Consider the following 12,315-nt stretch of genomic DNA (forward strand, 5'->3'; position numbering starts at 1 on the left):
CTACGTCCGAGGCTAGCAGCGGCTACGTTCGAGGCTAGCAGCGGCTACATCCGAGGCTAGCAGCGGCTACATCCGAGGCTAGCAGCGGCTACATCCGCGGCTGGCGGCGGAGGCATCGGTGGAGGCGGTTCATCCAGGCCGAGGCATCGGTGGCGGCGGACACATCCAGGCCCGAGGCGTCGGCTACATCCGAGGTTAACAGCGGCTACGTCGAGGCTAGCAGCGGAGGCATCGGTGGAGGCGGTTCATTCAGGCCCGAGGCATCGGTGGCGGCGATACATCCAGGCCCGAGGCGTCGGCTACATCCGCGGCTAGCAGCGGCTAACATCCAGGGCTGGCGGCGGCTACGACCGTGGCTGGGGGGGCTGTGAACGAGGTTAGCAACGGGGAGGGTTGGGGTGCGGCTACCGGACCTGTGGTGGTGGAGGCTACTGGTGAGAATTGTTTTTGTAATCAATAGTGGCCATACTGAGCCACGACAGTCGGCATGGCACCACCCAGGGAAAACAGATAAACTCGAGGAAGATATAGAGGAGATAAAGACCTCATTAAGACCTCACCTGCCATCCCCTCATTACCCCATCCCCGTAGAGACGGTGCCTGCTCCCAGACTATCAATAACCAGCAAAAATCTATTTAAGCATAAAAATTCAAAAAGAAAAAATAATATAGCACCTTCAACTGCACCACAGACTAAAACAGTAAATGTGGGTCTATTAAACATTAGGTCTCTCTCTTCTAAGTCCCTGTTGGTAAATGATATAATAATTGATCAACATATTGATTTATTCTGCCTAACAGAAACCTGGTTACAGCAGGGATGAATTTGTTAGTTTAAATGATGTCAACACCCCCGAGTCACACTAACTGTCAGAATGCTCGTAGCACGGGCCGAGGAGGAGGATTAGCAGCAATCTTCCATTCCAGCTTATTAATTAATCAAAACCCAGACAGAGCTTTAATTCATTTGAAAGCTTGTCTCTTAGTCTTGTCCATCCAAATTGGAAGTCCCAAAAAACAGTTTTATTTGTTATTATCTATCGTCCACCTGGTCGTTACTGTGAGTTTCTCTGTGAATTTTCAGACCTTTTGTCTGACTTAGTGCTTAGCTCAGATAAGATAATTATAGTGGGCGATTTTAACATCCACACAGATGCTGAGAATGACAGCCTCAACACTGCATTTAATCTATTATTAGACTCTATTGGCTTTGCTCAAAAAGTAAATGAGTCCACCCACCACTTTAATCATATCTTAGATCTTGTTCTGACTTATGGTATGGAAATAGAAGACTTAACAGTATTCCCTGAAAACTCCCTTCTGTCTGATCATTTCTTAATAACATTTACATTTACTCTGATGGACTACCCAGCAGTAGGGAATAAGTTTCATTACACTAGAAGTCTTTCAGAAAGCGCTGTAACTAGGTTAAGGATATGATTCCTTCTTTATGTTCTCTAATGCCATATAACAACACAGTGCAGAGTAGCTACCTAAACTCTGTAAGGGAGATAGAGTATCTCGTCAATAGTTTTACATCCTCATTGAAGACAACTTTGGATGCTGTAGCTCCTCTGAAAAAGAGAGCTTTAAATCAGAAGTGTCTGACTCCGTGGTATAACTCACAAACTCGTAGCTTAAAGCAGATAACCCATAAGATGGAGAGGAAATGGCGTCTCACTAATTTAGAAGATCTTCACTTAGCCTGGAAAAAGAGTCTGTTGCTCTATAAAAAGCCCTCCGTAAAGCTAGGACATCTTTCTACTCATCACTAATTGAAGAAAATAAGAACAACCCCAGGTTTCTTTTCAGCACTGTAGCCAGGCTGACAAAGAGTCAGAGCTCTATTGAGCTGAGTATTCCATTAACTTTAACTAGTAATGACTTCATGACTTTCTTTGCTAACAAAATTTTAACTATTAGAGAAAAATTACTCATAACCATCCCAAAGACGTATCGTTATCTTTGGCTGCTTTCAGTGATGCCGGTATTTGGTTAGACTCTTTCTCTCTGATTGTTCTGTCTGAGTTATTTTCATTAGTTACTTCATCCAAACCATCAACATGTTTATTAGACCCCATTCCTACCAGGCTGCTCAAGGAAGCCTACCATTATTTAATGCTTCGATCTTAAATATGATCAATCTATCTTTGTTAGTTGGCTATGTACCACAGGCTTTTAAGGTGGCAGTAATTAAACCATTACTTAAAAAGCCATCACTTGACCCAGCTATCTTAGCTAATTATAGGCCAATCTCCAACCTTCCTTTTCTCTCAAAATTCTTGAAAGGGTAGTTGTAAAACAGCTAACTGATCATCTGCAGAGGAATGGTCTATTTGAAGAGTTTCAGTCAGGTTTTAGAATTCATCATAGTACAGAAACAGCATTAGTGAAGGTTACAAATGATCTTCTTATGGCCTCGGACAGTGGACTCATCTCTGTGCTTGTTCTGTTAGACCTCAGTGCTGCTTTTGATACTGTTGACCATAAAATTTTATTACAGAGATTAGAGCATGCCATAGGTATTAAAGGCACTGCGCTGCGGTGGTTTGAATCATATTTGTCTAATAGATTACAATTTGTTCATGTAAATGGGGAATCTTCTTCACAGACTAAAGTTAATTATGGAGTTCCACAAGGTTCTGTGCTAGGACTAATTTTATTCACTTATATATGCTTCCCTTAGGCAGTATTATTAGACGGTATTGCTTAAATTTTCATTGTTACGCAGATGATACCCAGCTTTATCTATCCATGAAGCCAGAGGACACACACAATTAGCTAAACTGCAGGATTGTCTTACAGACATAAAGACATGGATGACCTCTAATTTCCTGCTTTTAAACTCAGATAAAACTGAAGTTATTGTACTTGGCCCCACAAATCTTAGAAACATGGTGTCTAACCAGATCCTTACTCTGGATGGCATTACCCTGACCTCTAGTAATACTGTGAGAAATCTTGGAGTCATTTTTGATCAGGATATGTCATTCAAAGCGCATATTAAACAAATATGTAGGACTGCTTTTTTGCATTTACGCAATATCTCTAAAATTAGAAGGTCTTGTCTCAGAGTGATGCTGAAAAACTAATTCATGCATTTATTTCCTCTAGGCTGGACTATTGTAATTCATTATTATCAGGTTGTCCTAAAAGTTCCCTAAAAAGCCTTCAGTAATTCAAAATGCTGCAGCTAGAGTACTGACGGGGACTGGAAGGAGAGAGCATATCTCACCCATATTGGCCTCTCTTCAATGGCTTCCTGTTAATTCTAGAATAGAATTTAAAATTCTTCTTCTTACTTATAAGGTTTTGAATAATCAGGTCCCATCTTATCTTAGGGACCTCATAGTACCATATCACCCCAATAGAGCGCTTCGCTCTCAGACTGCAGGCTTACTTGTAGTTCCTAGGGTTTGTAAGAGTAGAATGGGAGGCAGAGCCTTCAGCTTTCAGGCTCCTCTCCTGTGGAACAGCTCCCAATTCAGATCAGGGAGACAGACACCCTCTCTACTTTTAAGATAGGCTTAAAACTTTCCTTTTTGCTAAAGCTTATAGTTAGGCCTGGATCAGGTGACCCTGAACCATCCCTTAGTTATGCTGCTATAGACGTAGACTGCTGGGGGGTTCCCATGATGCACTGTTTCTTTCTCTTTTTGCTCTGTATGCACCACTCTGCATTTAATCATTAGTGATCGATCTCTGCTCCCCTCCACAGCATGTCTTTTTCCTGGTTCTCTCCCTCAGCCCCAACCAGTCCCAGCAGAAGACTGCCCCTCCCTGAGCCTGGTTCTGCTGGAGGTTTCTTCCTGTTAAAAGGGAGTTTTTCCTTCCCACTGTAGCCAAGTGCTTGCTCACAGGGGGTCGTTTTGACCGTTGGGGTTTTACATAATTATTGTATGGCCTTGCCTTACAATATAAAGCGCCTTGGGGCAACTGTTTGTTGTGATTTGGCGCTATATAAAAAAATTGATTGATTGATTGATTGATTAAACCATATATCAAAAGACATGTCTAATCTAGACAAACTGATGGTGGAAATTAAAGAACCTCCAAAATCTGGTTAAAGAGAAGGACAAGATCATTAAGAAACTTAAGCAACGTGTAGATGAACTTGAACAATTTACTAGAAAAGATGACGTTATAATATCTGGACTAGAAACAAGGCATCGGACATATGCAAGGGTGGTGGATTCTGGTGGAACCAGTGGGGAGGATGCACCACCTGAAGAAAGACAATCATTGGAACAACAAGTTACAAACTTTTTATATCAAAAGGTGTTGTCATCCATCAAGATACAATATCAGACTGTTATACTATTCCAACTAAAGATAGAAAAAATAAACTAACATTGTTATACGATTTACAAGCAGAAAATATAAATATGAGTTATTAAGACAGGCAAAGAATTTGAAAGGAACGAGTGTCTATATAAATGAGCATCTAACAAAGAAAAATGCAGATATTGCTAGGGAAGCAAGACTACTAAGAAAACAGAAACATATTGTTGCTACATGGGTCTGGAATTGTAGGATGTGGATTAGAGTGAAAGAAGGAACAAACGGTATACAAATCAAAACATGGAGGACCTTACGAAATACAGACCTGAATAGACAATCAAATATAACATCTGTTGGTAATTGGACCAACAAAAAATCAGATCAAACATGGAAACAGAGGATAAAATATATGACATAGACACTAATATTGATGAAAGTATATTTGACTTAAAAACGATTGGTTGTGAGTATTATACAGTAGAACAGCTGAATAGTGAAAAAATTGCAGAAGATACCCTGTCACTCATACATATAAACAGTCGAAGCTTGTATTGTAAAATGTCACAAATAAAAGATTATTTAAATCAGTTTAAAAATAGATTTAGTATTGTTGCAATCACTGAATCTTGGCTTAAAGATGATCTCATGGATGAAGTTCAAATGGAGGGATATGAGCTGTATTTTGTAAACAGAAGATATAAAAAAGGCAGTGGTATTGCTCTGTATACAAAAACAGATCTGATGTGTACAATTGTTGAAGAAATGACAATTATGAATGATGTCATAGAAATTGTAACAGTGGAACTTGTACATGAAACATCTAAGAATATTTTAGTTAGTTGTGTATACAGAGCACCAGATTCTTGTGTTGTGAAATTTACAGATAAAATAATTGAATTATTCCATCAAATTAAAAACAAAACGCTTTTTATGTGTGGGGACTTTAATATTAACATAGAAAGCTCCAGCTGCCAAAGATCAAGTGATTTTGTGAATTCAATGTATAGTTTGGGGTTATTCCCCTTGATAACAAAACCAACCAGAATTACATCGCAAAGTGCAACGGTAATTGATAATATATTTACAAACAGAACAGATGAAATTATCAAGAATGGGATCTTCATGACAGATATGAGCGACCATTTACCAATTTTTTCAATATTTAAATATAAAAATAGGTACAACAAAAAAACTGATATAAACTTTAAAAGAGATATGTCAGTAAAAGCCTTAGAGGCATTAAAATATGACCTTAAAATCAAAACTGGGAAGAAGTTTATGTCAGTGATGTTAATGTAGCATATAACTCATTTATGAAAATATTGATGAAATCATACAATAAAAATTGTAAATTAATTGAAATTAGTAAGAAAAGAGTAAAACCATGGCTGACAAAGGGAATAAAAATGCTTGTGCAAAGAAAAACTATTTATACAGGTGCTTTTTAAAATTGCAAACAAAGGAATCAGAACATAAATACAAAAAATATAAAAATAAACTATTAACAATAATTAGGAAACAAAAAAAGATTATTACAGTGAAAAACTAAATAAGAGTAAAGATAATATGAGGGTAACATGGGGAATTATAAAAAGTGTGATTGATAGTGATGGAACGAAAGAAACTATTCCAAATTACTTTGTTAAGGAAAATAAAGAGATATATGATATACAGATGTTGCAAATGGGTTTAATGATTATTTTTCAAATGTAGGGTCAAGTCTGGTGGGAAATAAACCAATAATAGAAGATAAATTATGTACATTGGTAAATACGGTCAATAGTATTTTCCTGGACAATGTGGAAAAAGATGAAATAAGAAATATTGTAAAAAACTGTGTAAGCAAAAGATCAACTGACCATGAAGATTTAGACATGATGACTGTAAAAAGTATAATAGAAATTGTTATTGAACCATTTACTTATATTTGTAATCTGTCTCTGTCAACTGGGGTTTTTCCAGATGAAATGAAAATTGCTAAGGTAGTCCCATTATATAAAAATGGAGACAAACATAATTTTTCTAATTACAGGCCAGTATCATTGCTTCCACAGTTTTCTAAAATTATGGAAAAAGTTTTTGTAACAAGATTGGATAAATTTATTGAGAAACATCATATTTTAAATAATGCTCAGTATGGATTCAGAACAAAACATTCGACAGCTATGGCAATTATGGAACTAATAGAGAAAATATCAACAACAATAGATAAGGATTATTTTGTAAGTATTTTTATTGACCTGAAAAAGGCTTTTGATGTTATAGACCACTCAAGATTGCTCCACAAGTTACAACAATATGGAATAAGAGGTGTTGCACATCAGTGGGTAAAAAGCTACTTAGAAAATAGAAAACAGTTTGTTCAGATAAATAATACCAAATCAGAATTGTGTAACATTATTTATGGAGTACCACAAGGATCGGTACTTGGACCCAACTGTTTATTTTGTATATCAATGATTTTGTGAATGTATCCAATGTGCTTGGCAGCATTTTATTTGCTGATGATACAACGCTGTTTTACTCTGGATCAGATATACAGGAAGTAGCACAAGTGATAAATACAGAGTTGGAAAAAGTTAAACATTGGTTTGATATAAACAGATTGTCACTAAATATTAATAAGACAAATTTCATATTGTTTAATGATAGAGCGAAAGAAAATAATGTGTCATTACAAATAGATGGAATGGATATACAAAGGGTAAAAGAAATGAAATTTTTAGGAGTCATGATTGATGAAGATCTTACATGGAAGTCACACATAAATTACATAAAAGGAAAATAGCGAAAGCCATTGCTGTTTTGCATAAAGTAAAATATTCATTAAATAGTTATGGTTTATTAACATTGTACAATTCATTGATTGTCCCATATTTAACTTACTGTGTAGAAATCTGGGGATCAACATATACAACCTATATACAACCTTTATTTATTTTGCAGAAAAGAGCTTTAAAAGTGATTAGTAACAGTGGTTTTAGAGATTCATCTAATCCATTGTTTATTAAGTATAGGGTACTTAAATTTCATGATTTAGTTGATTTGAAAATATTACAAACGATGTACCAAGTTAATAAAAATACTTTACCAACAAACATTCAAAATATGTTTGAAAAAAGATTAAGTAGTTATAAATTGAAAGGAATAGAAGTCTTTAAAAAACCAAGATTTAGAACCAAAGTAAAGGAAAGGAGTATTGCAGTAAATGGTGTCAAATTATGGAACAATCTTAATAAAGAAATTAAAGAATTAAGGTCGCTTAAATTATTTAAAAAACATATTAAATTAGATGTATTAAGTAAGTATGAAACTATGAAGTAAGTCAGTGGGCTGCAAGAAAGTCAAAAAAAAAAAAAAAGTAAACTGTTAATAATGTTTGGAGTGTCTTAAGTTTAAATGTAACCTGTCAGTGATGTAATCTATTAATTAATGGTCATAATTATGAAATGGGTCAGTGGTATGTGACAAGTTAAAGAAATGCAATCTGTTAATAATGTTGACTATGATGCTGTATATTGAAAGATTGTATTGTTAAAAGGGGCAGAAATCATAAGACTTGTTCTTCTTTCTGCTCCTTTTCATTCTGGTATTGTGGTGCTTTTGTTTTTTGCTTTTCTGTTTTTCTTTAAATGAATGAAATAAATATTAAAGAAAGAAAGAAAGAAAAGAGAACATGTAAATTTCCACAGTCATTGATGATATGGGGCTGCATGTCAGGTAAAGGCACTGGGGAGATGGCTGTCATTACATCATCAATAAATGCACAAGTTTATGTTGATATTTTGGACACTTTTCTGATGTATGAGGATGATGAAATCATTTTTCAAGAAGACAATGCATCTTGCCATAGAGCAAAAACTGCAAAAACATTCCTTGCAAAAAGACACATAGGGTCAATATCAACGAGCAGATCTGATTTGATGCAGGTGTTAGTGTTGTGTGTTGGGGGGTGTGGCTGGATATTTTGGTGTTCTTTTCTTTTCTTTGCTCTTCAGATGGCATGGAAACTGATTTGTCTGTGGAGAAGGTGCTGGCTGAAGAGTCCTCACCCTCATCAACATCATGTGTAGCACCTGTGACTGGTGCTCACATGCAACCTTGAAGACTTTCAGCTGAAGCAGATAATTGGATGGCGTTCTGCATTTAAGGCATGTGTGATTCAAGCAGAACTGCCGGGAACTCGACCTTGTGATGTTTGTTTGTGAGACGCTGAGGACCGCGCCTGGGTTTGACACATCGAGCCCGTGAAGCAAGGAAGGGTGAGGACACATGCTGTCAGCACACGTTAAAGGTAATTAAGTGTTTGATTAATTGTTGATAGTAACTTGGTGTTTTGTTACACAGTATACTGGAATTGTGATGAGAATTGTGCAGTTTGCTTCTCACTGCTGTGGCGTGCGGATAAGTGATCCTCCACCTGTTGTGAGAAGCTGCTCATTTGCATAAAGTTAAAAAAGATACAGACCTGAATGTGTTGCTGATAGCGTGTGTCTTTTGAAAGATGTTGTAACTGCTGACTTACCTCACCTCTTCTTTGCTTCACAGAGAGTCAGTTTGTCGTGTCCACCTGGGGGGTGTTTGTCTGGTGGTAGTGGGTCCAGGAACGCCGGGATTCTATCCTTTTGGGCGCTTAAGAGCGTGCCAACAGTCACTCCACCAGAAGGACATTGTTACAGTTTTGTACACATTATTATGCACAGGTGAAAAATAAATTGTTTCTGTTGTTGGAACCGCTTTCTGGTTATTTTTAGCGCTGGGTTCTGTCTGACGCAGGTCCGCTCCTCAACTCGCGTCGACACATAACAGTAGTTCCTGGCCATTCCATAATGGACCCAGCGGCAGAAGCGGTTCCTTTTTGCCGAAAAAGTTCAAGAACACTTGGAGAAAATATGGGAGCAATTACAGCATCTCGCAAACCAAATTAAACAAACAGACGCCCGTGTTACGGAGCTTGCAGCGCAAGCCGTTCTGCTTCCTGCTGCTCCAGCTGCGGCATCATCGATACTAGTGCAGATAACTCCGTCACCCAGAGATTCGGCGTCCGAACCGATTGTTTGTCGTCCGGAGCCTTGTGCGGTGATGCAATGTTCTCTGGTTTCTGCTCAGTCAGGTTGGAGTGCCGCAGCTTTACGAGGAATGTTTGTAGATGGGTTAAATGAGTCATTAAAAGACGAGCCGGCAGTCCGTGACGAGCCAAACGATTTAGATGAGCTAATATCGTTGGTGATTCGTCTAGATGATCGGATGAAGGAGCGTGGACGCAAGAGAGGACACCCATCAGAGCGGGTTTTTTCGTCTCGGGGCTTTCCCCGACACAGATCTGGGCCGCCTCTTCTTCGCCCCACTGAAGCTCCTCCGACGGGACCTCTGGCTCCTCCTGTTGACGAGCCCATGCAGCTCGGACCAGCAGAGATTACTGTATTGCCCCGACATGTAAGCGTCAAGAGAAATAATGGTGACGTATCTCCAAGTGTTCTGGGACAGGCAAAATAACACATAAAAAAAAAAAAAAAAAAAAAAATCTAGCACGAGTAAATGTTTTGTTTTCTTTAAATAGGGGTTATAATTGTATGGGGAGTCAGAGGCGTATCTGGTGGAGTGACTGTTAGGTGGTTAGAAGTCCGCCTGGGCTCACGTCTTTGTTAATTTATATGTGTTTTTAGGTATTTTCTGTTTGGGTTGTTGGGTCGTTTTATTTTGTTGTTTTTTATTTCTCTACATCCCTAACCCCAACCTCACTTGCCCCAAGACCGTTTGTCTTGTGGGTTGTGGGGTGGTGCAGGTTGGTCACGCTGAGCATTCTCAGAAGACCTCTGCACCTAGGGGGGGGGGTGTTAGAGGCGTTTTTCTTGGTTTGGTTAGGGCCCGGTTCCACTCCAGCCTCGGTGAGCCTTTGTACCGTTCGTCATTGGTGTTGCCGGGGTGTGGTGCAGCGGAGACTTACCTCAGTCGGAGGGGTGGGCCGATCTGTTGCCGTTCGCCATTTCGGTAGTTCCACCCCTCCCGAGAGGCTGGGGTATGGTCGAGTTGGGGCACCGGACGTATTTCCGGTTCTCCGCTGCGCCTTGGGGTTGGAGCTGGGTTAGTTTTTTCCTGTTCCCTCCCTCAATGTTTTGAGCCGTTCACCAAAGTTGAGCCGCCGAGGGGCTCTGGGAGGGACCCGGGGTCTTTCGGGGTGCCGGGGAGGGTAACAGGGTTTATGGTCGTTTTATATCCCCCTGGGGTTGTTTTTGGTAGTCCTTCGGGGGTTGATTTTTGATTTTGTTCTGTTTCCTTCCGGGTTCCACCTCCAGGGTTGATGGGACGGTCCTCTGGGGGGGAACTGGCTTGGGGCCAACTAGCCAAGTGTGACCGGGTCTGGGGTTCCGGGGTTGTGGGGAGGGTACCTCCTGGGGTTGATGGTACGGTCCCCTGGGGGGGCGCCGTTTTGCTCCATGTACACCTGGGGACCTTTGTGGGATTATGGTTCTGGCTGTTCCTCCTGGAACTGGCGATGAAGGCCTTCTGGGGGGGGGTTGGGCTCTGCAGGTCATTCTGGGGGGGTTGTTTGTTATTTTTCTTTTATGCATTTACGTTTGTATTGTGTTTGTGGGGCTGTGTTGGGTTTTTGCGTTTGGGAGTTTTTCTTTTCTTCCCGGGGTTTGATGGGACGGTCCCCTGGGGAGGTTTTGGGTGGGTTTTATGTTTTTTTCTGTGTGTTGAATTGTTCTGGGGAATGTTTTGGGGCTTTTGTTGATGCCAGCCGGCCTTCCAGCTGCGGTGCCTGTCCTGCTGTCTGTGATGGACCTTGGGAGCATGGTGCTGTCTGCTTCCTGACGTGGACCCCGGAGGGAGGTGCTGTTCTCGGGCCTGGTCTGTTCGGTCCCCGGGAGGCTTCCCGTTGATGGGGGGGGGGTACTGTTGTGTGTTGGGGGGTGTGGCTGGATATTTTGGTGTTCTTTTCTTTTCTTTGCTCTTCAGATGGCATGGAAACTGATTTGTCTGTGGAGAAGGTGCTGGCTGAAGAGTCCTCACCCTCATCAACATCACGTGTAGCACCTGTGACTGGTGCTCACATGCAACCTTAAAGACTTTCAGCTGAAGCAGATAACCCGCGTCGACACATAACAGTTAGTTTTGGGGATGGAAATTTACAGGGTGATTCCATAATTTATTCCTCAGAATTGAATGATTCCATATTTTTTTTCCTCTGCTTGGTCTAAAAAAGTAACCGTTACTGACTGTCACAATTTTTTTTCTTGATTTCTTATAGTGTTTCTTAAAGCCAGAAAGTTGCCATTTGAAATGACTTTAGTTTTGTGTCATGTCTGTGATCTGCTTTTTTTCTACAAAATTAAACAACAGAATGAACATCCTCCGAGGCCGGTGATTCCATCATTTTTGCCAGGGGTTGTACACACACACAGCGTTTTGTCTTTCCCACATTCTGCCACAAGCAGGTGCTTCTAAATTTAGACATGCAGAGACAGAGCTTGGCAAAGACCTCAAACACAACACAGTTTGCACTCAGGTAACAGCAACCTGACAGAGAGACCAACAGAAACCTTCCATCCTGGACAGTTGGTCCAGGATGGAAGATCGAAGCCAGAGACACACACACAGAGGCCACTTAGCTGCTATATTGTGAAGACATACAGACATTGGCGAACACCAGGGGGCAGTATAAAGTAATTAAAGAAGGAATAAACTGAATTTATAGCCTGTCTGACTCTTTCATAAAGACTCCTCCCAACGCCCCCCCCCCCCCCCCGACAGTGGACTGGATGCCCGCATGGACTCTCATCAATTGTTGTGTTCTGTGTTGTAAACCTTTTTGGTATCATGGCCCAAGCAGAGGGTCACCCCTTTAAGTCTGGTCTGCTTGAGGTTTCTTCCTCAAATCATCACAGGGAGTTTTTTTTTTTTTTTTCTCTTACCACTGTCGCCTGTGTTGTTGCTCTGGGGGTTGGTAAGGTTAGACCTTACTGTGTGAAGTGCCTTGAGGCAGCTTTGTTGTGATTTGGAGCTATATGAATGAAATAAATTGAAACT

The sequence above is a fragment of the Thalassophryne amazonica genome, unplaced genomic scaffold (assembly GCF_902500255.1).
Source record: "Thalassophryne amazonica unplaced genomic scaffold, fThaAma1.1, whole genome shotgun sequence".
In the NCBI taxonomy this organism is placed as follows: Eukaryota; Metazoa; Chordata; class Actinopteri; order Batrachoidiformes; family Batrachoididae; genus Thalassophryne; species Thalassophryne amazonica.